This window comes from Mytilus edulis, chromosome 8 (assembly GCF_963676685.1).
Source record: "Mytilus edulis chromosome 8, xbMytEdul2.2, whole genome shotgun sequence".
Taxonomy (NCBI): domain Eukaryota; kingdom Metazoa; phylum Mollusca; class Bivalvia; order Mytilida; family Mytilidae; genus Mytilus; species Mytilus edulis.
This window is the reverse complement of record NC_092351.1, coordinates 20,136,030-20,142,474: the sequence shown is the minus strand read 5'-3', so window position 1 is coordinate 20,142,474 and position 6,445 is coordinate 20,136,030.

The following is a 6,445-nucleotide window of genomic DNA, read 5'->3' as shown; positions in this document are numbered from 1 at the left end:
ACAAAAATTGACCAGTGAATTACACTAGATAGATACTGCCAAAACAGCACCAACATTGACCAGTGAATTACTCTAGATAGATACTGCCAAAACAGCACCAACATTGACCAGTGAATTACTCTAGATAGATACTGCCAAAACAGCACCAATATTGACCAGTGAATTACACTAGAAAGATACTGCCAAAACAGCACCAATATTGACCAGTGAATTACACTAAATAGATACTGCCAAAACAGCACCAACATTGACCAGTGAATTACACTAGATAGATACTGCCAAAACAGCACCAATATTGACCAGTGAATTACTCTAGATAGATACTGCCAAAACAGCACCAACATTGACCAGTGAATTACACTAGATAGATACTGCCAAAACAGCACCAACATTGACCAGTGAATTACTCTAGATAGATACTGCCAAAACAGCACCAACATTGACCAGTGAATTACTCTAGATAGATACTGCCAAAACAGCACCAATATTGACCAGTGAATTACACTAGAAAGATACTGCCAAAACAGCACCAATATTGACCAGTGAATTACACTAAATAGATACTGCCAAAACAGCACCAACATTGACCAGTGAATTACACTAGATAGATACTGCCAAAACAGCACCAATATTGACCAGTGAATTACTCTAGATAGATACTGCCAAAACAGCACCAACATTGACCAGTGAATTACACTAGACAGATACTGCCAAAACAGCACCAACATTGACCAGTCAATTACACTAGATAGATACACTAGATAGATACTGCCAAAACAGCACCAACATTGACCAGTCAATTACACTAGATAGATACTGCCAAAACAGCACCAACATTGACCAGTGAATTACTCTAGATAGATACTGCCAAAACAACACAAAAATTGACCAGTCAATTACACTAGATAGATACTGCCAAAACAGCACCAACATTGACCAGTCAATTACACTAGATAGATACTGCCAAAACAGCACCAACATTGACCAGTGAATTACACTAGTTAGATACTGCCAAAACAGCACCAACATTGACCAGTGAATTACACTAGATAGATACTGCCAAAACAGCACCAACATTGACCAGTCAATTACAGTAGATAGATACTGCCAAAACAGCACCAACATTGAATAGTGAATTACACTAGATAGATACTGCCAAAACAGCACCAACATTGACCAGTGAATTACACTAGATAGATACTGCCAAAACAGCACCAACATTGACCAGTCAATTACACTAGATAGATATTGCCAAAACAACACCAACATTGACCAGTGAATTACACTAGATAGATACTGCCAAAACAGCACCAATATTGACCAGTGAATTACTCTAGATATATACTGCCAAAACAGCACCAACATTGACCAGTGAATTACTCTAGATAGATACTGCCAAAACAGCACCAACATTGACCAGTGAATTACACTAGATAGATACTGCCAAAACAGCACCAACATTGACCAGTGAATTACACTAGATAGATACTGCCAAAACAGCACCAACATTGACCAGTCAATTACACTAGATAGATACTGCCAAAACAGCACAAAAATTGACCAGTGAATTGCACTAGATAGATACTGCCAAAACAGCAACAACATTGACCAGTTAATTACTCTAGATAGATACTACCAAAACAGCACCGACATTGACCAGTCATTTACACTAGTTAGATACTGCCAAAACAGCACCAACATTGACCAGTGAATTACACTAGATAGATACTGCTAAAACAGCACACAAATTGACCAGTGAATTACACTAGATAGATACAAACAGCACCAACATTGACCAGTAAATTACACTAGATATATACTGTCAAAACAGCACCAACATTGACCAGTCAATTACACTAGATAGATACTGCCAAAACAGCACCAACATTGACCAGTCAATTACACTAGATAGATACTGCCAAAACAACACAAAAATTGACCAGTCAATTACACTAGATAGATACTGCCAGAACAGCACCAACATTGACCAGTCAATTACACTAGATAGATACTGCCAAAACAACACAAAAATTGACCCTTCAATTACACTAGATAGATTCTGCCAAAACAGCACCAACATTGACCAGTCAATTACACTAGATAGATACTGCCAAAACAACACAAAAATTGACCCTTCAATTACACTAGATAGATTCTGCCAAAACAGCACCAACATTGACCAGTCAATTACACTAGATAGATACTGCCAAAACAGCACCAACATTGACCAGTCAATTACACTAAATAGATACTGCCAAAACAGCACAAAAATTGACCAGTCAATTACACTAGATAGATACTGCCAAAACAGCACAAAAATTGACCCTTCAATTACACTAGATAGATACTGACAAAACAGCACCAACATTGACCAGTGAATTACACTAGTTAGATACTGACAAAACAGCACCAACATTGACCAGTCAATTACACTAGATAGATACTGACAAAACAGCACCAACATTGACCAGTCAATTACACTAGATAGATACTGACAAAACAGCACCAACATTGACCAGTCAATTACACTAGATAGATACTGACAAAACAGCACCAATATTGACCAGTCAATTACACTAGATAGATATTGCCAAAACAGCACCTACATATTACACTAGATAGATACTGACAAAACAGCACCAACATTGACCAGTGAATTACACTAGTTAGATACTGCCAAAACAGCACCAACATTGACCAGTCAATTACACTAGATAGATACTGACAAACAGAACCAAAATTGACTAGTCAATTACACTAGTTAGATACTGCCAAAACAGCACCAAAATTGACCAGTCAATTACACTAGTTAGATAGTGCCAAAACAGCACCAAAAATGACCAGTCAATTACACTAGTTAGATAGTGCCAAAACAGCACCAAAATTGACCAGTCAATTACACTAGTTAGATAGTGCCAAAACAGCACCAAAATTGACCAGTCAATTACACTAGTTAGATAGTGCCAAAACAGAACCAAAATTGACCAGTCAATTACACTAGTTAGATACTGACAAACAGAACCAAAATTCCCAGTCAATTCCACTAGTTAGATACTGACAAACAGAACCAAAATTGATCAGTCAATTCCACTAGTTAGATACTGACAAACAGAACCAAAATTGACCAGTTAATTACACTAGTTAGATACTGACAAACAGAACCAAAATTGACCAGTCAATTCCACTAGTTAGATACTGACAAACAGAACCAAAATTGACCAGTCAATTACACTAGTTAGATACTGACAAACAGAACCAAAATTGACCAGTCAATTACACTAGTTAGATAGTGCCAAAACAGCACCAAAATTGACCAGTCAATTACACTAGTTAGATACTGACAAACAGAACTAAAATTGACCAGTCAATTACACTAGTTAGATAGTGCCAAAACAGAACCAAAATTGGCCAGTCAATTACACTAGTTAGATACTGACAAACAGAACCAAAATTGACCAGTCAATTCCACTAGTTAGATACTGACAAACAGAACCAAAATTGACCAGTCAATTCCACTAGTTAGATACTGACAAACAGAACCAAAATTGACCAGTCAATTACACTAGTTAGATACTGACAAACAGAACCAACATTGACCAGTCAATTACACTAGTTAGATACTGACAAACAGAACCAAAATTGACCAGTCAATTACACTAGTTAGATACTGACAAACAGAACCAAAATTGACCCTTCAATTACACTAGTTAGGTTCTGATAAACAGAACCAAAATTGACCAGTCAATTCCACTAGTTAGATACTGACAAACAGAACCAAAATTGACCAGTTAACTACACTAGTTAGATACTGACAAACAGAACCAAAATTGACCCTTCAATTACACTAGTTAGATACTGCCAAACAGAACCAAAATTGACCCTTCAATTACACTAGTTAGATACTGACAAACAGAACCAAAATTGACCAGTCAATTACACTAGTTAGATACTGACAAACAGAACCAAAATTGACCAGTCAATTACACTAGTTAGATACTGCCAAACAGAACCAAAATTGACCAGTCAATTACACTAGTTAGATACTGACAAACAGAACCAAAATTGACCAGTCAATTACACTAGTTAGATACTGCCAAACAGAACCAAAATTGACCCTTCAACTACACTAGTTAGATTCTGACAAACAGAACCACAATTGACCAGTCAATTACTAGTTAGATAATGCCGAACAGAAAACAAGTTTAACTGTCAATGGCATTAATAAGATACTTCTAAACAGAACAAAAGTTTGCCATGCAATGACACTAGTTAGATATTGCCAGACAGAACACAAGTTTAACAGGTGATGAAACTAGTAACATACTGCCAAACAGATCACAAGTTTACCATGCGATGACATAGTTATTACCAAAGACATCACAAGTTTACAAAGCAAATCAAATTCTTAAAAGACAAATTTTAGACAAAATTAGAAACTTCAAACAGTTGATTTACCTACATGGATAATCTTCTATTGCAATATGATCTTCCTAGTGCTGCTAAAATGGTAAAAAATCCGCTGTGTATATTAAACTGGAAAAAGAGTGTGAAACTAGCAATTGATAAATTTTGGACTCAAAAACAAATCTGCCCTGACTTACTGCGTTCTATCAGGTTTGAAGATTGGAACTGTTCATAAACTCTGGTCCTCAATTGGAAGTATTATTAAAGATGTCCGCCTTTTTGGTATAAAAGCTTGTCTAATCACAGGAACATAAGTACTCAAGTCCAACACAAGCGCTGTTTGTCAACTTTGTCAATAGGAAGATGAGAATGTAGTACATTTTATTTTAAAATGCAACGCTCTATTTAAATACAGAAAGTCAGATATAGAGGAATGAAGATAAATAATAAACAGCATAAATAATCCAAATGCGTGTTCATGGAAGAGGCTAGTTGGAGACGTTTGTCTATTAACACAATTGATTCTTAACCCTAGTGTTATGGTAAAACAGAATATATTATCATGTAGTGAAAGACTTACTAAAATAAAGGATTGTTTATATAAGAAAACTGTGCTCCTCCCTCTATTGTGGAAGATCTTGATTATAAAATAAGAACATTGATAATAAACTCAGAACATTGATAATAAACTCAGAACAGTTATAATAAACTCAGAACATTGATTAGAAACTCAGAGACATCAAGGTTGTACAACATTTCTTTGGCCCAGAATTCAAATGATTTCATTGAATTTTCCTATGTAAATACTTATTGGTAAGAATAAACCCTAATGTGACTATACATTTTATTAATGAACTTTTACCCATTTTGGGGTGCACCAATATAGTGGTGGATTATAAAAACTAAAGAAGCAAAATGTCAGTCAGATACAACCAAACAGATCACATGCTTACCAGGAAATGAAATAGTTTTATACTGCCAAACTGAAAACAAGTTTACCAGGCGATGACACTTACAAAATGCAAACAAACCAAACAGATCTCAAGTTTACCCATCAATGACACTAGTTAGATTCAACCAACCAGATCACAAGTTTACCCGTCAATCACGCTAGTTGGGTAAAACCAACCAGATCACAAGTTTATCCGTCAATTACACTAGTAAGTTACAACCAAACAGATCACTAGTTTAGGCCATAATAAATAATAGGTTTGTTTGCCCAAACGCTACCTACCCAGAAAAAAGCTGCCTACTCAAATTCTTTTATTGTCCTGATTTGAAGAAGTTTTTTTTTAATCAAATAGGCATGAAGACTAATAAACATCTGATACTTCAATTTCTTTTTTTGAAAAAAAAAGAAGAAAGAAAATGCCTACCTACCTACCCACTGTCTCAACCTTTGGGTAGGGTTTGGGCAAACCAAAATATTTTTAAGTGTGGCCTTACCCATCAATTACACTAGTTAGAAACAACCAAACAGTACAGATCACAAGTTTACCCGTCAATTACACTAGTAAGGTTACTAAGGTACAACCAACCAGATCACAAGTTTATCCGCAAATTACACTAGTTAGAAACAACCAAACATATCACAAGTTAACAAGGCAATGACACTAATATGATACAACCAAACAGATCACAAATTTACCCGTCAATGACGCTAGTTAGATTCAACCAACCAGATCACAAGTTTACCCGTCAATAACACTAGTTGGGTACAGCCAAACAGATCACTAGTTTACCCGTCAATTGCACTAGTTAGAAACAACCAAACTGATCACAAGGTTACCCGTCAATTACACTAATTAGATACAACCAAACAGATCACAAGTTTACCCGTCAATTACACTTGTTAGATCCACCAAAACAGATCACTAGTTTACCCGTCAATTACACTAGTTAAAAAACAACCAAACAGATCACAAGATCACTCGTCAATTAATATAGAATAAAGGACTTTTTGTTTTTGATACTGACTTTATCACAGAAAATATCAGGCTCGCCCTTCGGGCTCACCTGATATTTTACTGTGATAAAGTCC